This window comes from Pelobates fuscus, chromosome 7 (genome assembly GCF_036172605.1).
Source record: "Pelobates fuscus isolate aPelFus1 chromosome 7, aPelFus1.pri, whole genome shotgun sequence".
In the NCBI taxonomy this organism is placed as follows: domain Eukaryota; kingdom Metazoa; phylum Chordata; class Amphibia; order Anura; family Pelobatidae; genus Pelobates; species Pelobates fuscus.
Window position 1 is genome coordinate 53,704,699 of NC_086323.1, and position 21,993 is coordinate 53,726,691.

Sequence of the window (21,993 nt, forward strand, 5' to 3'; positions counted from 1 at the left end):
ATTGAAGCATTGTGGTCTTCCATAACACCTCAGCAGTGCCACAGGCTGACAGCTTCCATGCCACGCCGCATTGAGGCAGTAATTGCTGCAAAAGGGGCCCAAACCAAGTACTGAGTCCATATGCATGCTTATACTTTTCAGAGGTCCGATATTGTTCTATGTACACTCCTTGTTTGATTGATTGCATGTAATATTCTAATTTACTGAGATTGTGGATTTGGTGTTTTCATGAGCTATAAGCCATAATCGTTGCACTTATGACAAATCACGGCTTGAACTATCTTGCCTTGCATGTAATGCGTCTATCTCATATATTAGTTTCCCCTTTTACGTTGCATTACTGAAATAAATGAACTTTTGCACGATATTCTAATTTTTCAAGTATCACCTGTGCATAGGGGGAAGTATAGAATTTGGGAGTAATCACAATGCACTGATTTTAAACTGAATAGGAGCCGGATGCATTGAGCAGGATGCACATTCGTAAATTACCAATCATTTGCTATTGTGCAAAGTAAACAATAATTTTAAGTAGTATTTGCTCATTGGCAGTGCGAGGATTGATTATGTGGCGATGGGCCAGAACTTGCTAAAGAGCAGCTACATTAAAAAAGTTAAAAATAAATAAATACAAATCCTAGGAGGGTCAATAAAACACCTATATTACTATAAGGCAGCGGGGGGATTAAAACTGTTATTAAACATTTAAAACTGCTGCCCTGATGCTGAAAAATGCCCCAACCCCAGGGGTGAGTGGAAGACAATAAAAAAAAAATAATAGCAGGTAACTGTTCACTCCTTGCCCCCTCCTATGGCCAGCGGGTGTTGGCAATTTAATAAAATAAATGGGGAGGAGGGTGTAACATTATTATGTCCCCCCCCCCCCCCGACCTGTGGCAGCAGGACCTAGTGTGTAACCCAGCCACCCATCCATGACCGGTGGGTGGGGGCTCTATTTAATTAAATACAGGGGTGGACATGATATTGTCCATCCCCCCAAATAGTGGCATGTCTACCCCCTTCTTCCCCCAAGTTGCTAGGAAGTTCCTGACTACAGTCGCTTCCCAAAAAGAAAAAAAATTACACCACCTACCAAGCTCACCGTAATAATAGTAAAGGGGGCTAATAAAGCTAATACCTGTAAAATACAAATTATACTTATCGATTTTCTTTTTTCAGCCCCAAAAAAGGGCAAATAAAAATCCATAATAATTGACGCAACTAATGAAAGTAAAAAAAGGATTCACATAAAAAAAAAAAGTTTGATAAAATGTAAAAACATGATGCGATAAAAATAATCCTCTAATTCAATATTTTTTTTCCCCATTTTTTTTAAATGCACACCAGATTTAAAGCGTTAAAGAGTCCAGGCCTGGATTTAAAGCATTCAGTTCTGATTTCAGCCATTCTGCAGTGTTCGGTCATCAAAATCCTGGACCAAATTCAGGCTCATTTGTTGAATAGCATGAATAATGCCCAAATATTGCTGTCCAAACTACCCCATATGGAGCCGCATGTTTTTAACTAAATCGGACTTTAGTGAATAACTCTGTATACTCTGAATTGCAGCAAATAGAAATCTAAATAACAACATTAAGGGCTGAAATCGGTCACTTGGAAAAAGTTTTGCATTTAACTTGGCTATTTTAGCATTTATTTTGCCATTCTGATTTAAATTTCCTATAATTTAGAGTATTATTACTACCAGTTATATAGCAGCATTTTACAGTTATAGAAAGGGAAATCTTAGAGGTCAACAAGGCTCTGCTCAAACAAGCTTACAATCTATGAGGATTTGAGGTAGGCAGATATATATTGCTAGATGCCTTGCCCAATTACTGGAGGAAGCCTGACCAGCAACCTTGCATTCCCAATGTCTGAAAAATTGACATTATCACCGTTCTAGCCAGCAGAGTATAGTGATTAAACCCCATTTTGAGCGTCACCACTGGCATTACTGGTGTGTCTCTTTTGGCCGCCCACCCTACCCTGTAATTTGACTCATAACTCTCTGATTGGTTACTTTCAATCCACCAATTAGATTGTTGTTATGAGTCAAATTACACAGCGTGGGAAAATTCCAATGAACTTTCCTACGCTGTGTAAAATGACACAGAGCACTCTGATGCTGGTGGATTGAAAGTAACCAATCAGAGAGTTTTGAGTCAAATTACAGGGTAGGGTGGGCGGCCAAAAGAGACATGCCAGTGGTGACGCTCAAAATGGGGTTTAATCACTATACTCTGCTGGTTAGAACGGTGATAATGTCAATTTTTCTCCTCTGGTGGATTTCAAGCCAACCAATCAGAGTGCTGTGACAGGGAAATGTAGAGACTTACCTGTCAGTCTCTTCATTTACCTGTCAGAGCACTCTGAACCAACCAACCAGAGTGCTCTGAGCCTAATTGCAGGGAGGGGCAAGGCTTTATAAGCCTTCCCCCGCCCTGCAGAGCTCAGTCTGCGCGGAACCCTTCCATTGGTGAAGATGGATTATTTTTTTTATTTTTTTGCGCTCTGGTTTTTATTTTTTTTTATTTTTTTCATTGCGACGGTCATTATTTTATATGGCCTTTTTTGGGTCTAAGAATTGACCAACAAAGCGGGGCTAACAAGAGAATGTTGTTTGCTGTCCGTGTCAATAAAAACGTATATCTAAGTATTTAAAGTTCATGGTTGTGTATTTTCAAACAGTGTTTTTGTAACCATTGTTTTGTGCATCCCCAGAAGATTGTGTCTCCCTGACCTTTTACCTACTCAGTGAAAGGGATTATCTGACTGTTGAGCTAACCCCTGCCGACCCGGACTCCATGTTTTTTTTCTCATGGTTACCTTTTACCCAGTTACTCAGTGTACTGAAATAAAGGAGATAATGTGATGTAGCAAAATTTAATACAAATTGTTTGCAATTAAATTTTTTCATAATATGCACTGTCATGCGGACCACCAAGGCATTGTAAGAGCCAAATCTGCTCAACCACTCAACTTGTAGGTAATTACATTTATTAGCAATGGTGGCTTTTTTTTTTTTTTTACATTATTCTTTATTTTCGTTTTGTCGTAATATAACTAGGTTAAACAAAAAAAATATTCAGGAGTGTCGCAGCACCCAGTACATAGAAGGAGCAAAGGGGAGTAATGAACAGCTAGTGAACGTCATTATACGATTTCTACTGCTCTGTATATATGTCGTAAATCTAGGCTCTATCTCTGTTGGACAACTCGTTTATGATACGTTTTGTCTGTCAAAATTTTTTACATTCGAATATAAGTAAGGAAGCTTAGCAATCATAGGAGACACGGATGCCGGTAAGGTTTCAAGTGATATCCATGCCTTCGAGAGGCAGCTTCCTGGTGGCGGGCTTTACTACACTTTACTGTCTAATGCTCAACCTATTTCCTATATCACTTTCCTGTACATTGGAACTTATTTTATTTTATTATTATTTTGTTGTTGTTGGATATTTTAGGTTGCAGCTGAATATACTATACTACCCAATTAGTGGCGTACACACAATACATGGGGCCCCGGTGCGAAACTGATCCGTGGGCCCCCGACACATACATACAGACACAGACATACATAGAGGCACACACACATATATAGAGACACATACACACATACACATACATACACACACACACACACACACACACACATACACACATACAGACAGACATACACACACACACACACACAGACACATACATACAGACACACACAAATACACACAGAAACACACACATACAGTCTTTATGTGTTTCTCTGTATGTATGTGCATGGGAGGGGGGAACCATGCTTCCTTCCCTGGTGGTCCAGTGGTGAGAGTGAACTCTAGCCTGCAGGGCTCTAGCTTGTTTGGGGGGTCTCTTGGGGTTATTACTCGTGAATTTAGTTTAAGTGTTTTAAGCAGTAAGACATAGCCTGACGTTATCCTAGCAAGTGCAACTTATGGTAGACATCTTATAACGCTATACTGTTATAACTTAGTTTGACCTTTACAGAGTGTAAAAATGTGCAGTTACCCCACATGCCATATCTATGTTTTCTTATGTATGATCGTGCTTGCGTCTGCTATCGTGGCATTGCAAGCTTTTTGTCATGGCATGCACAACAAAAATAAAAAATATAAAAAAAAAAAAGAGAGAAAAAGAAAATAGCACAGTACCCAGTTTTGGGTTCTGACACAAGGCTTGAAACTCTTGTGTTTTATGCAAGTTTCATGGAGTACGCTGCTTTGAGGTAACCTACAATTATTAATAAAAATAAGGACAGCTTTGTTTTTCTGTTGATGTATTGGCTCTTGCTGCTGCAGCCTCAGTCTGCTATTACGTCTCAGCAGGTAGCTAAATGTACAGTATGTATAGGGAAGTGTAGGCCCGCCACTTGACTATCTTATCATCACACCATAGATTGATCATTCTTTCTATTGATATATTTTTCTAACAGAGGTCATGTGAGATAAATAAAAAGAACCACAGGGCCAGCCTAGTCTGTGAATACAGATATTTGGGTGGCTGCGAATACAGATATTTAGGTGGTCTTCGGTGAGATTTCTTTGGGGTCTATTCACTAAGCTAAACTATTACCAAACTCAAATTTTCTACTTTTTCTGCTAATTCTCTAGCTTTTTTATTGATAAAATTGCACTGTACTTACTAATAACCGTATACTAAATACAGCAGAAAAATGGGAACAAACAATGCTCAGCTTAGTATAGAGGGCTCACTCGTGAAATCTACAGTTAATGAAGAACAAGATTAATAGACATTTCAGGACACCATCCCTATTTTCAGTGTTCTACTAAGCTGCACACATTGAGGTTTCTAATTATGCTTTGTATGTCTCTGCTGTTAGAACCCCAGCAGGTTTTGTACATTTGCTGCACTATTGATACTTATTTTTCTTTTTCTTTTTTGCATTGTAGTGACCACACTCAAAGTCACTTTTTGTTGATTCTCCAGTGAGATATTTGAAAATAGCTCGATCAAATTGCAACTGAAAAGCACCCAAATTTCCCTGCTAGTAGAAAGAAAAAAAAATCTTCTCTAAAGTAAGAATTGGATTTGGAAGGGGTAGAAATGTAATGTGGGTTGGGGTTGCACATTTGGTTGAAATAATTTAAATTTGAATGGGTGGCATTTGTTTAACCCCTTAAGGACACATGACATGTGTGACATGTCACGATTCCCTTTTATTCCAGAAGTTTGGTCCTTAAGGGGTTAAAGCAAACAAACTCCAACTCAATGGCATTCGACTTCTGTACAATCTTTAGTTAATATACGTCAGCTAATGTCTATATGGAGAGTACCACAATTATTTGTACTGTCTGGTTCAATAAAATGAGTTCTCTGAGTTTATATGTTCAAGGTTGTGTCTTTCAAACACATACCATTTGCTGTGAAATTGTAAAGCTAGATTGCATCTCCATGATCTCTCACCTACAAAACGTAGAGTATTATTGACCTAACCTTGTCTGACTCCACAATTTGTCCACCGTTACCTTTAACCCAGTTACCTAGTGTAATGTAATGTAACATATATGATGTTGCAAAGACATGAAACACATATCATTTGTAGAAATGATTGTAATGCCAGCTTTTAAAGCATAAATGGCCATGGAAGAGGGCAACTAATTGTAAATGTACACTGCCTAATATCACGTAGGTCCTGGTTTTGCTGCCAAAATAGCTCTGATGCATCAAGGCATGGACTGCACAAGACCTCTTAGCATGTCCTGTGGTATCTGGTACCAAAACATTAGCAGCGGATCATTTAAGTTCTGCAAGTTGCTAGGTGGGACGTCCATGGATCAGATTTGTTGTTTCAGCACATCCCACAGATGCTCAATCGGATTAAAATCTGGAAAACGTGTAAGCCAAGATAACACCCTGAATTGTTTGTCATGTTCCTCAAACCATTCCTGACTAATTTTGGCTATCAGGAAACACCATTGCAATGAAGATGTGTACGCGGTCTGCAACAATCTCTAGGTAGGTGGTACATGTCAAAGTAACAATGTACATGAATACCAGGACCCAAAGTTTCCCAGCAGAACATTGCCCAAAGCATAACAGTGCCTCCGGCGGCCTATCTTCTTCCCATAGTTCATCCTGCTACCATCTCTTCCACAGGTAAACAACGCACATGCACCTGGCACCTGACACTGGTTCACCGGTTGTCCTTCCTTGCACCACTTTTGATAGGTATTAACTACTGCTTAACAGGAACACCTCACAAGACTTGCTTTGACCCAATCGTCTAGCCATCATTATTTGGACTGTGTCAAATTACTCAGATCTTTTTGCTTACCAATTTTTCCTGCTTCCAACACATGAACTGACTGTTCACTTGCTGCGTAATATATCCCACCCCTTGACATGGTGTCATTGTAATGATATAATCAATGTTAATCACTTCACCTGTCGGTGGTTTTAATGCTGTGGCTGATCAGTGTATACAGAGAATACTCCATATTATGCCGTAGACCAACTGTTTCCCATAGCTGTTTCTAGAGAAGGTTGTGGGTATTGACAAAATGTTTGGGCGGATGCTATGCCTTTTGCCGAGTTTTGTTACCATAAAACCCTATTAAGTCTTATGAAAGAGGCATTATATTATAAAGGCCAAAAGACTTAGCAAAGCCCAAGGCAAACAGCAGCTGAGATTTTTTTTTTACTCTACAACTCCCAACAATGCAGCCACAGGAGGCCTGGATGCAGTGTAAGATATACCATAAATGTCATTAAAAAGGTGAAGCTAATCCCCTGCGATGATGTGATGTTTAAAGAACCCTAACAGTTTATAAAGTGTGGGCTAGATATAGGACAATTTGCTGGGTGGACCAGTGTTGCATGAAAAAGGAAAGTGGACAATACTATAGCCATACTTTGCTAATAGTGTGGGTTAGGCTTTTTCATCATTTGCTAAGACATATAAAAGCTTTAAAACATGTCTGCATATGTCCTATATTACATTTATATTAAGGGCACATTACTAGACCAAAAAAATACTATAGTGCCTTCACGTAAACCCAGAGTTTTGACAAGTTATAGGCTTAAATTACAGAAAATGCCAGTTTCAGTTTTTAAATTTACTGGGTCCATGCAACTTTTTGGACAATGGAGTCACCAACATCTACACTTTACCCCCCTCATGGCAAACAATGAAAAAAAGACCATTTGGTATATTTAATGTGAAGCATGTGGAGTCTTTATACCAGCCCATTACATCGGAAATTTCTGTCAAATATATTGGTGTTTTTTATATACATATTGAATTAAAATTTAAAGTTTCACAGGCTTAGTGTGTTCTACTACTTCAAAGACTCTTGATTTGGGTTCAGCTATATTTTTTGAGCATTTTCATACCCCATATTTATACCTTTGCCCGTTGCTTGGAGGACTTGTGGAGTCACATAACAGACAAACATGCTCTAATTTTGCCTCTTTGCTTACTTGCTATTTGGTGAAGTGACACTATCAGTGTCACCATACTAGCCATTGTCAAACGTTGACACCAGGGCCGGATTAACATAGGGGCTGATGGAGCTGCAGCTCCAGGCCCAGGCCCATGGAATAGGCCCATTGAAAAAAAAAATAAAAAAAATTTTTTTTTTTTTACTTTTTTTTTTTTTTTTTTTTTTTTTTACACACACACACACACACTACTCTTAGGTTTGCCACCTGACTGGTATTTTACTGGCACAGACGGTATTTGAGACTGCCTGGCCGTGCCGGTATTGCAGTAATACTGGCAGTACAAATGCAGGTATTTTTCTCAGAATAAGTGGAGATTACTCTGCAATACCAGCACCGGCCAGTAGGGGGTCACTGTGTGTGGAGAGAGGCAGGGATAGGAAGTTACAGCATATCCCCATAGACATATAATACCTAGACTTCGCATTGACCTCGGGGGGCCATAAAATGCGGGCGCCATTTTGGGCCGGTCACCCGGTGTGGCATATATGTCTATATATTAGGACTTCTGTCCCTAATTTTTTTTAATTTACTTTGCCTTAGTGACAAATCTCACTTTAGTAAATAGTGATGTGACTGTTTGTTCTCCTATTCTCTTTATGCTATCTCCATGCGGACTTCAAAGTGCAAAAGACAGAGCTGACAATAATAAAGAGTTGTAAATATCTACATTTTATTTTGCACAGTTCCAAAATCCATATTAGCTAAAAATAGGTGAAAAGTAAATACATTACAAATCAGGCAAAGATCCAGTCCCAGTTTAAAACATGTATATTAAGATGATAGATTGTGGGGTTAGTTCACTAAACTTATAATTTTAGCAAACCTAAATCCGAATGCAACGCATAGTTTCAATCAGGAAATTTTAATAATTTCAATGTATTGAGTAAACTTAGTCGATAACGTAAATAACCACAGAGGTCTTAAAGCAGCAAATGTCAGTTAATTTTATTTAATATCCCAGGATTAAACATCATGCTACTGGATCTATACACCCTCCAGGTGGATTTTAAGACTAACCATGTTTACTTTGAGGACCTTGCTCTGCAGATCATAGACATGTCTATGCTGCAGATCACACTGTGACCGATCCAAGTCAATGCGGCGTCTAGTATTTTATGTCTATGCATATCCCTGCCTCTCTGTACTACTCACTGATCTCCCAGTGTCCCCCATCCAGTGTCGCTAGTGTCTCAGTGTCCCCAAGTCTCCCAGTGTCTGTGTCCCATGTCTCCCAGTGTCTGTGTCCCATGTCTCTGTGTGCCTAGTGTCACCATGTCTATGTCCACAACTGTCCCCATGTCTCCCAGTGTCCCCAAGTGTCTGTCTCACAGCCAGTGTCCCATAGTCTCCCAGTGTCCCATAGTCTCCCAGTGTCCCATAGTCTCCCATGTCTCTGTGTCCCTAGTGTCTGTGTCCCCATCTCTCCCAGTTTCCCTAAATGTCTGTGTCCCCATGTCTCCCAGTGTCCCCGGGTCTCAGTGTCCCCATGTCGCTCAGTGTCCTAGTGACATGGGGACACACTGAGACACTGGGAGAAATGGGGACACTGAGACACTGGGAGACTAGGGGACTGGGCAACATGGGGACACTGACACTGTGATACATAGGGACACTGAGACACTGGGTGACTTGCGAGACTGAGACACTGGGAGCAATCCATCTATACAGCAGAATCAAACTGTGAGTAGTTTGTTGGTGATTTTACAGATGTCACTCTGATGTCACTCCTTTTGATTATACAAAGGATTAAGGCTAGTATTTTGTTCCAAGAAAGGTGGCAACCTTAACTACTCTTCACATACTCTTGCTTAAAGTAGCACTATAGGGTCAGGAACACAATCATGTATTTCTGACCCTATTATGTTAAAACCACCACCCTGCCCCCTTCTTGCCTCCCTAAGTATAGTAAAATATAACTTGTATTCAAGTCTGCAGCTGCTGGCTCTGCCTCTGAACTGACTGTCTGCTGACATCATCAGAAGTGGTGGTCTGAGCAAATTACAATACTTCCCCATAGGATTGTCTGAGACTGTCAACTAGGCAGATCAGGGGCAGAGCCAGCACAAGTCATAGCCCTGGCCAATCAGCATCTCCACATAAAGATAAATTGAATCAATGCATCTCTATGAGGAAAGTTCAGTGTCTGCATGCCGAGGGTGGAGACACTGAATAGCAGTGCTGCACACTAGGCAGTACTGCCCCAGGAAGCACCTCTAGCAGCCATCTAAGGAGTGGCAAAAGGTGTTTACTGCAAAAGGCCTGAATGGAATGATTCTACTAAGCAGAACAAATACAATAAGCTGTAGTTGTTCTGGTGACTATAGTGTCCCTTTAAGCTTGGAAGCTTAAGAGGGATGTATGGGAACAAAACTTGTGTGGACTGGCTGACAATAAAATTAGTTTAGGTAATGCAGACGTTGGTCTCTCTAACACTGTGGCATGTCCCCATTCATATACACTCACTACATACACCTTTTATCTGTCTCAGACTATATACCAGGAACTTCTGCCTGCTAGTAAGAAGGTAAGGAGACAAGTGGACCAGCGAGTGCTAGGGGACAGTCCTTAGAAAGCATTGAGTGAGCGCATCATTAGACGCATTTATGTCAAGCTCGGGGTGCTGCCTGCATAGTATGCCCTTAGTTGGACAGCCTGTAGGATTGGCAGGCAGCCTGACATGCATTCATGCCAGGCTGTCCTTCAAATTCTTTGGACAGACATGCCCCCTTTTTGGGCATGTTCTCCCCTTTTGGCAGGTCTGGTCACGTGATTCGCACCGGTGGCCACCCTTTTATCCCGCCCATTGACTGCCTGCTTCACTGGACACTGCTGTTAAGGGTTATGGATTTAATTGAAAGATATAAATTAGAGAGATATTAGCATAGAGTATGTGTTTTCTTGTAGCTGCATCCTATGAGTTTCCCTCCAGCACCATCTCCATCAGATACATGACGCTTGGGAGGTATGATTGTTTTAATGTTTTTGGTCGATAAGATTCCGTAATTAGGCCCATCATAATTGTCAGCACCAGGCCCAGTGTGCTCTTAATCCGGCCCTGGTTGACACTACTTATAACACTTACTAGCCTTAGCTAACCCTAACCATAGCTAACCGTAACCCTGCCTGGAAGGCAATGTGTATACTTTTTGGGCAGTGCATGTAAACAGTATATTGTTTAAACATATTTCAATAAATGCTAAGTTTTATACCTGACATTAGCCGGCATCATTGTCGTGACTTTGTTGCTTACCCTCGATGACACTAACATTAGCTAGGCCTTATCCTAACCAAAACTAAAATAAACCCTAATACGAACACTAACTGTAACTAATGCTAACACTAAACCTAAGCCATCACTAACTCTACACCAATTTGAATCCTAACAGTAACCCTACACTAACTCTAACCCTACACTAACCCTAACGTTCAACACTAACACTGACATCAGCAGAGTAATTACCCTGCATACAAAACACCGAACACTCTGACGAACGTGAAACGCTCAATCTTTATTTTTTTTGCTGAACACATTTTCATCACTATGCAGGACATTTCCCCTGTCACTGGTTTCAGTTGTTTTAATTTCTATATATTTGCAGACCTACAGGTAGTTAAGTAGCAAGCAAGGGGCAGGGACTTTGGGTATGTCTGAGACATATTTGAGGTTTTCTCTGGTTGTGTGTAGTAGGGCTCTTGATCCACCATTTATATGTGTGCGGTAGATATAGTATGGAAGGCTCATTCCTAAATTCTATGTATTTATTTTGTATTACTGGCATTTATAAAGCTCCAAGATATTCTGCAGCTCTGTACAATTGGGGAAAAGAACATACAGTATAAACAGACCAATTAAAAAAAAGGTAGAGCGGGTCCTGCCCATAAGCTTATAATCTAAACGTCAAAATGGGGAGATGAGACAAGAGGTAATGGATGAATTTGGAGGTGATGGCAGAGAGAATTAATAGTATAATTGCAGTAACTGGTAACATGTGAAGGGAATGAGGAGGTGATTGACTGTGGCTTCAAACAGCTGGAAGAGCATTCTATATAGTTAGAAGGAATCAAAGTTCTATCTAACTACAGTAGTGGTGCAGTGTGCCATTGAATTAACTCCTGCTCGCCTTTTCTGCTGTAATTTGTTATATTTTACTAGAGAACCCTTCTGCCTCCTATAGACAGAAGCAGTGTAATGATCTACTAAAAATAACTTATTATTATATTGGAGCGCCATCTAGAGGCATTATGTTGAAATATCACATTAAACTGCTATCTAACACTAGGCGTAGTTAAACGTCATTTAGACATTTTAGGTCTCCATTTGAACCATAAGCAAATTGAGCCGTGTGTGGGCACAGCCTATTCATGTTGTTTATATTTTTTTCATGGAAGAATATAAAACGTAGTTGTGTTCCTTTAGAATAACGTTTGTTTGGGGCTCTTTTTTTCTGTTTGTGTTTTTTCAATTTCTAGTTTAATAAATAGGCTATCAAAGCTTGCACATATAAATAAGTCATTAAAAAACCCAGAAATAGTTGTTTTATTTACAGTATAGTGTCAGAAATACAAGAATGTATTCCTGACACTATATTACAGGAATCTCTATTTAGTTCCCCTGCCCCCCTATCTGTGGAGATTAAAGGTGATTTTACTCCCCTTTTTTCTCATGCTGCGCCGGTCTCTTTGCGGCTAGCCCTGCTTCCATGGCTGAGATGATCAATCATGATGATCTCAGTCGGTCCAATGCTTTGCCATAGGAAAGCAGTGGAAGTCTATTGCGCTAGTGGGAGGCCATTCCCCATGCGTTGCCCCAGTCAGCGTCTCCTCATAGAAATGCATTGAATCAACAAGAAAAAAATCAATAGGAAGATGCATTGCTCTACTGAAGAAGTGGATCTCTAATCCACGGAACGCGTTTGGTAAATTTTAACGGACTCTAAAATAAATTCCCAAAGTTTATTGACTGAATTAATTCGCAAAATCAACAGTGACACCGACCAGGTGGAACAGAGACGGCATACTGGAATGCACGCCAGGTTGATTTCTGCTTGGAATCATTTGGGTGGAAAAACTGCATCTCCCATCCCTCACAACCATCCCAAGACCGCAGAACTTGTTCAAGTATCTTGTTAGATCTCCTATTTGGCCCAAATGCACTTGCGATACATGAGTGGAGTGCTTTTACTATTTTTTTTAAAAGTGTATCATTTTACACTGAGCTCTACGGATAGTTTTTTTTATATTTACAGGCTCACTGAGGTCACCTAGTGGAAATTCAGGTTACTGGTTATGGTCACATTTTCTATATTTAACTGTATTACAGGGTTACTGTACTTGCCTGTCATTGTACTGCTCTTTTAAGAACTAAATTAATTCAGTAGATAGGTTGATTTTAAGCAACTACCGTATATACTCGAGTATAAGACAAGTTTTTCAGCACATTTTTTGTGCTGAAAAACCCCAACTCGTCTTATACTCGAGTGAGTGTCTATTATGGCAACTTACATTGCCATAATAGAGACAAGGACCGCCGGGCTGGTCCTGTTGGGGGCTGGCAGAGAGCTGTTACTTACCTTTCCTGCCGCTCCTGTCAGCTCCCTTCTCTCTCCTCCGGTCCGGTCAGCTCCCTCTGCAAGTCTCGCGAGAGCCGCGGGGTCAGAGCTTCGCGCGGCACTCACACCGCGAGACTTGCAGAGGGAGCTGACAGGAACTGCAGGAAAGGTAAGTAACATCTCTCTGCCAGCCCCCTCCACTGAACAGCCAATGCCACTGGACCACCACGGAATGAGAGCCCCCCTCCCTGGCCAGCTAACAAGCAGGGAGGGGGGGGCGAAAAAAAATGACATAAAAATTTAAATAATATAAAATATATATATATTCAAATAATAATAACATTAAAAAAAATATTAAAATAATAATCTAAAACAAAAAAATATAAAAACAATACTAATAATATAAAAAAATGCCCACCCCCCACCAAGGCTCTGCATCACATACACATACACACACTGCACACACACACTGCATTCATACACACACACTGCACTCATACACACACACACACTGAACTCATACACACACACTGCACTCATACACACACACACACTGCACTCATACACACACACACACTGCACTCATACACACACACACTGCATTCATTATATACACACTGCATTATATACACACACTGTAAATTATTCAATTAATATAATTTTTGGGGGATCTAATTTTATTTAGAAATAAATGCATTTCCCACCCTAGTCTTACACTCGAGTCAATACGTTTTCCCAGTATTTTGGGGTAAAATTAGGGGTCTCGACTTATATTCGGGTCGACTTATACTCGAGTATATACGGTACTCCTTACAGTCTTTAGACTTTTTTGCAATATTCACTGTGGACTTTATGTGGACATATGGAACTTGTGCACTTTATAACATAATTTCTTGAACTTTTTATGTATTATATTTGATTTTTTAGATTTTAAAAGGTTATTATATTTTTCCTTTTTACCCTCAGTTGTTTTATATGGTTTTTAGTAATTTTATACTGCTAGTCTAGCTACTTAGAGTTTACTGCCGATCAGGGATTTTCCTTTTTTCTTTTATTTCTTTTATTTGAATTTATATTTTAGTTTTATCTTAATTATTCTTTTCTACTTTTTTTTTTTTAACAAAAATTAACATACAGTACAAAGACCATCTAAAACTGGCCAAAAACCAGACACATTAACACAATAAATACTCTCCAAGATATTAAGTTATTATTGCGTCTCTTCTTGACCTTCTCCATAACCCATCCATTTTCCATTTTATATTAAATATATTATGTCTCTTTTATTTATTTATTTCACACCTTTCTTTTCTCACTTTCCTTTCCGTCCCCCACCCCTTTTTTTCCCTCTTCAATTCATAGTATCTAATTTTGTTATTCATTTGTAGCAGTGTTCATTAGTATGATTTATTATAAAAAAAAATCGTATGAGACATTGGAGAAAGCAAAATCGTATGAAACATAGCAGACTTAAACATCCCCAATACTTCAAAAGAAAACCCTTGCATTGCTATCTACTGTCACTAACAAACAAAAGACAAACACACACTGTGCCGAGAAATCCTAGTGAGAAAAAAAAATAAGAATTTAGAGCGGGTAAATAATACCAATAAGGTATAAAGGCTCAGCTTTTTCTTTACTTTTATACCTCATTTTCCCCAACGTTCTATTCTTAAGTTAAGAGGGTTGCACTAACACAACTTGTCTATCATTATTTTGCGTTAATTTAATTCTTGGTATTTAATCATCTCCCACAAAGGAGTATCTGAAGGTTTCCAGTGACTGGTCTATTAAGCTTTAATGGGTATAAGGATATGGATCACTTTCTTCTAATTTCCTTCTCCCCTCTCTCTACCCCTCTTCCCTCTCTCCTCTTTAATTATATCATAATAAAGATACATAGAGGTACTTATTATCTCGCACAAATTTCAACATGGGCAACTATTGGCTCAAACACATGTCTTAACGTGTTATATCATAATCATATTATTAATTATTGCTTTCTATCACCCCTTCTCCCATCCCTCAGGGAGAGGAAAATAGAAGATCTGTTATATATTGTGCTTATATTATCAACATATATTAATTTGAACCTCTTCCAACCAATAACTATCATAGAAATTGGCTAATGAGAATCACACACTGAGTAAGATATGAGAGGACAAAAAAAAATAAAATAATAATAATAAAAAAAAAGGATCACACAGGCAGACAGACAGTCACACACACACAGATAGTGACACAGGCAGGTAGACCGTCACACACACACACACACACACACACACACACACACACACAGGCAGACAGTCTCACACACACAGGCAGGCAGTCACACACAGGCAGACAGTCACACACAGGCAGACAGTCACACACACACAGACACACACACAGGCAAATAGTCACACACACACACAAGCAGGCAGTCAGACAGTCACACAGACAGACAGTCTCACACACTCACAGGCAGTCACACACACACACACACACAGGCAAACAGTCGCACACACACACACACACACACACACACACAGGCAGTCAGACAGTCACACACACAGACAGACAGTCTCACACACACACAGGCAGTCACACACACACAGACAGTCACACACACACACACACACACACACACAGGCAGGCAGACACAAAGACACACAGTCACGTAGACACACACACACACACCTCTTTACATTATGGCTGAAGGGAGAGTGGAAGCAGTTAGATGATGGGGAAGCAGGGACTCCTTCCTGCTTCCCTCTTCCTGTGCAGCAGTTACCAGGGACTTCGGGTAGGTATAAGCCCTGCCCCGTCTCGCGATAAGCCCGCCCCCGCAGCTCGGTAAGCCCCGCCCCCGCCGCCTCAATTTAAAAAAAAAACCTTTTTTTTGCTCCCCTGTCACCCGGCCATGTGCGAGCTGCGTCGGCCACAGGGCGCCCCCTGCTCCATGGCACCCTGTGCGGCCGCAAAACTCGCACACCCGTAAGGCCGGCCCTGCCCTCGAGTATCTATGAAACTTTTGAGAGCACCAGCTAGGGTAGGAGGATTGGCAGGCCCTGATATTCACACTTACTATTATGCATCTATATTGGCAGCTGGCATATCGCATTTTTCCAACCATAATCCTCCTCAGTGGGTCCGAATTGAACAGCACATGATGGCACCATATGACATTACGCATATATTATGGCTCCCTAAACAGTTACGACCCCCTTTAAAAGCTGTCCCGGCCCAAATAGCTTTGTTAATACAAATTTGGGATATACATAGACATAAGTTAAGCAGATACCCAATTTCCCCCACTACTCCTATAGAAGCTCTTATATATTTATGATATTCCATTGACCTCTCAATTTTCTTATAGACAATTATATTCCTTTTTACAAAAACAAAATACACAGCCTCTTCTTCGCTGTATTGGTGAACAACTTACGATATTAGAAAAATTCTGTATTTATAAAAAACCATCTGCATTATGTAAACCAATCTCCATATGTTACCAACTATTATTAGATTATACACCACTTTCAGACTCTACTCCAGGGAAACAATGGGCAAATGATTTGGCTATGGAGCTTACCCAGGAACAATGGATCAATATATCCATAAATATTAAGACATTTATTAAATCCACTTCACTTATTGAACAAAATAATAAAATGATATTTAGGTGGTATATGGTCCCAGAACGGATACATAAAATGTTTCCTTCCTTTTTACCTACCTGTTGGAGATGTCAAAATAACATTGGATCAGTTATTCACACATGGTGGAACTGCCCACACCTCCAACCCTTTTGGGAGGAGGTACATATACTGTTACAAAATCTTACAAAACTTAACCCCTTAAGGACTGAGCCAAATGTACACGTTGTGAACAGAACAAAACGTAAACAAAACCTGGCATTTGCACTATATGTCTGTCCAACCGTAATTCACCTCTTTCATATTAAATGCACCCCCCTTATTATATATCATTTTATTCAGGGGGAACAGGGCTTTCATTTAATATCAAATATTTAGCTATGAAACATAATTTAATATGAAAATAATGGGAGAAAATAAGAAATTTTGTTATTTTTTTAGTTCTACATGACATTTTAACTGCCAATGTCATAATACTGTTTGCTTTTACTGCAATAAAATACACATATTTGTATTCAGCAAAGTCTCACGTGTAAAACAGTACCCCCTATGTACAGGTTTTATGGTGTTTTGGGAAGTTACAGGGTAAAATATAGTGTGTTACATTTGAAATTGAAATTCGCCAGATTGGTTACGTTGCCTTTGAGACTGTTTAGTAGCCCAGGAATTAAATTTACACCCGTAATAGCATACCGTTTGCAATAGTAGACAACCCAAGGTATTGCAAATGGGGTATGTCTTTTTAGTAGCCATTTGGTCACAAACACTGGCCAAAGTTAGCGTTAGTATTTGTTTGTGTGTGAAAAATGCAAAAACCGCCAATTTTGGCCAGTGTTTGTGACTAAGTGGCTACTAAAAAAGACTGGACATACCCCATTTGCAATACCTTGGGTTGTCTACTATTGCAAATGGTATGCCATCATAGGGGTAATTTTCATTCTTGGGCTACCATAGGGTCACAAAGGCAACGTAAGCAATCTGGCAAATTTTCAAAATAGTCAACAGGGTCGCAAGAAGCGTGTGGAAAAACCAAGGCGCAAAATAACTGCCCATGAACTGAGAAAAGTCAAGCGTGCAGCTGCCAAGATGCCACTTGCCACCAGTTTGGCCATATTTCAGAGCTGCAACATCACTGGAGTGCCCAAAAGCACAAGGTGTGCAATACTCAGAGACATGGCCAAGGTAAGAAAGGCTGAAAGACGACCACCACTGAACAAGACACACAAGCTGAAACGTCAAGACTGGGCCAAGAAATATCTCAAGACTGATTTTTCTAAGGTTTTATGGACTGATGAAATGAGAGTGAGTCTTGATGGGCCAGATGGATGGGCCCGTGGCTGGATTGGTAAAGGGCAGAGAGCTCCAGTCCGACTCAGACGCCTTCAAGGTGGAGGTGGAGTACTGGTTTGGGCTGGTATCATCAAAGATGAGCTTGTGGGGCCTTTTCGGGTTGAGGATGGAGTCAAGCTCAACTCCCAGTCCTACTGCCAGTTTCTGGAAGACACCTTCTTCAAGCAGTGGTACAGGAAGAAGTCTGCATCCTTCAAGAAAAACATGATTTTCATGCAGGACAATGCTCCATCACACGCGTCCAAGTACTCCACAGCGTGGCTGGCAAGAAAGGGTATAAAAGAAGAAAATCTAATGACATGGCCTCCTTGTTCACCTGATCTGAACCCCATTGAGAACCTGTGGTCCATCATCAAATGTGAGATTTACAAGGAGGGAAAACAGTACACCTCTCTGAACAGTGTCTGGGAGGCTGTGGTTGCTTCTGCACGCAATGTTGATGGTGAACAGATCAAAACACTGACAGAATCCATGGATGGCAGGCTTTTGAGTGTCCTTGCAAAGAAAGGTGGCTATATTGGTCACTGATTTGTTTTTGTTTTGTTTTTGAATGTCAGAAATGTATATTTGTGAATGTTGAGATGTTATATTGGTTTCACTGGTAAAAATAAATAATTGAAATGGGTATATATTTGTTTTTTGTTAAGTTGCCTAATAATTATGCACAGTAATAGTCACCTGCACACACAGATATCCCCCTAAAATAGCTAAAACTAAAAACAAACTAAAAACTACTTCCAAAAATATTCAGCTTTGATATTAATGAGTTTTTTGGGTTCATTGAGAACATGGTTGTTGTTCAATAATAAAATTAATCCTCAAAAATACAACTTGCCTAATAATTCTGCACTCCCTGTAAAGTTGCGGCTCAGGTGCACAGGTACATACTCTGACACACAAGCAGATACACAGATACATACACTGACTACATACAGATAAGCAGGCACATACACTGCCAGGCACATATACTGACACACAGGTACATATATTGACACACACAGACACATACACTGGTAGACGTACTGACAGACACACACAGGCTCATATACAGACATACTGACACACAGGCACATATACAGACATACTGACACACACAGTGATCAACATACTGACACACATACACTGACAGAAATACTGACAACCACACACAGGCACATACACTGACCGAGATACTGACACACACACACACACACACTGACAGACACACTGACACCCATATACACTGAGAAATACTGACACACATACAGGCACATATACTGACACACACAGACTGATATACTGACAGACACACAGACACATACAGAGACTGACACATGCATGCACATGCACTGACAGACATACTGACACACACACATAGACATACTGACACACACACAAATATATTGACACACAGACAGACCTACTGACACACACAGATATATTGACACACAGACACACAGACAAACAGACATACTGACACACAGACAAACAGACATATACAGACACACAGACAGATATATTGACACATAGACAAACAGACATACTGACACACAGACAGATATATTGACACACAGACAAACAGACATACTGACACACACACAGATATATTGACACACAGACAAACAGACATACTGACACACAGACATACTGACACACATGTAAAATGTACATTTTTAAACCCACCCTCCAGTTTCCTACCTTTTGCTGGAGGGTGGATTCCCTGGGGTCCAGTGTGGTGCCTGAGGATGATGGGAGTGAGGAACCCCCATCCTCACTGCAGCCTCGTCCTCTCTCCCTCGCGACTCCTCCTGCCACCTTCCATGCAGCTCCTCTCTTTATGGGAGGAAGTGACTTGCGGCTGTCACTTCCTCCCAGCCGGCTGCCGGAAAGCAAGGGGCCCGGTCGCGGTGTTAAAGGGAAAGAGCGCCCGACCGGGCCCCTGCTGATACAAGCCCTCCGGGTGGCCCTAAGTGCATGGGCCACCCGGTGGGACTCAGAGGACAGGGGGAAAATTTTTACATAATTTTTTATTTATTTAATGAAATGGTTTCTCCCCCCCTCCCTGCTTACCTTTGTCCAGGGAGGGGGGAGATTCCATGATCCCCGGTGGTCCGGTGGGGGGCCCCCCGGCTCCCTGTTACCGCAGAGGGGGCCCAGGCAGCACACAGCTTCTACTCTTCTCTCCTCTCTTCCAATAATTCTCGCGAGACCCGCGGAGCGTTGCCATGGCAACCGGGTCTCGCGAGAGTTATTAGCAGAGACGAGAAGAGAAGAGGCTGTGTGCTGCCTGGGCCCCCTCTGCGGTAACAGTGAGCCGGGGGCCCGCGGCTGCACACATAGATAGCGAATAGCGATATTCGCTATCTATGTGTGCAGGAAGGGAAAGTGGGGCCCAGGACTGCCAGAGCAGTCTGGGCCCCCCAGGGCCGCCGGGCCTGTGACAACCGTCATGGTTGTCACCCCCTGATGGCGGCCCTGGGGGGTACTGCTTTACTCAGTAGACTTCGCTGAACACAAATATTAGTGTTTAAAAACAGTAAAACATATCATAGCGATGATATTGTCAGTGAAAGTTTTTTTTCCACAGACAAACTGCACTTTTACTGATGATATCATTGTTGTCATACGTTTTACTGTTTTAAAAATCTAATATGTGTTCAGCAAAGTCTTCTGAGTATAACAGTACCCCCTATGTACAGGTTTTATTGTGTTTTTGAAAGTTAGAGGGTCAAATTTCACATTGAAATTTGCCAGATTGGTTATGTTGCCTTTGAGAGCGTATGGTACCCCAGGAATGCGAATTACCCCATGATGGCATACCATTTGCAAAAAAAGACAACCAAAGTGTAACGGAACTCCCCGTACTCCGACCAAGTACCTTCCATTGATGGACGCTTCGTAGCTTGCGCCGAGGACCACAAGCATCAGACCGGACACGACAACCACCGCAGACTCCACAAATGTCGTAGCTTAACTGGAGTCTCGCTGTCTTCCTTCCACCCTGGATCAGCTTCTGTCCTCCAAGACCGTGTGGGGAAAGATCTCTCCTCCAGGAGAGCCTATCAGGAACAGCTTTTAAAAGAGCTAAGTGATTAAAGCTCAAGGCAGTATGAAGAGCATAGCAATCCCCAGTGTGAGTATAGCTGTCCCCTCCAATCACAAGACAAGACTACGTGTTGAGGGTCAAGAAGATCTCTTTTAATCAGCACCAAAGGGCTTTCTTTTATGCAGGTTTTACACACATAGTCCCACCCACAGGGTTTTGTAGCACAGCCAATCAAATACACTATAAAACAGTTAAACACTCCCAGTCAGGACAAACAAACCCTCCCCTCTGCCTGTGATATAATTACTGTATACAATGGGTTGATGTAATTATCACAGGCAGGAAAATACAGTTTTTACACAATTCTTATAACTTATAAAATATACATCCAATCTCCATAAATAGTTACATATTATTAATCAGCACATTTCAAATATAAACATATCCAAAATTCAGACAATTCCCTTCAGTGGTTAAAAAGTTAGTTGGAAGTCCTTTTTGACTAAGGAGGGACAAATCAGCCAGTTCCAACTGGTCTGGAAGGGTCCCTGGGACACTGCCCTGCTGGAGAACAATGGAAAGGAGAGGGGAGGCACACCTTCCCATGGATTCAAAGGGGCAGAAAAAGTGTCCCAAAATCCAATAAGCCCAAACAATGTTTATAAAAGGCAAACTCTCCCAGGGGCCATAGTCAGAAAGTAGGAGGTGGGCAAACAGGACCCTCCAAAAACCAGTGGCGAGGTCACTTTCGCAACACCAAGGTATTGCAAATGGGGTATGTTCAGTTTTTTTTTTGTAGCCACTTGGTCACAAACACTGGACAAAGTTAGCGTTCATAATTGTTTTTTTTGCATTTTTAACACACAAACAAATATAAATGCTAAATTTTGCCAGTGTTTGTGACTAAGTGGCTACTAAAAAAGACTGGACATACCCCATTTGCAATACCCTG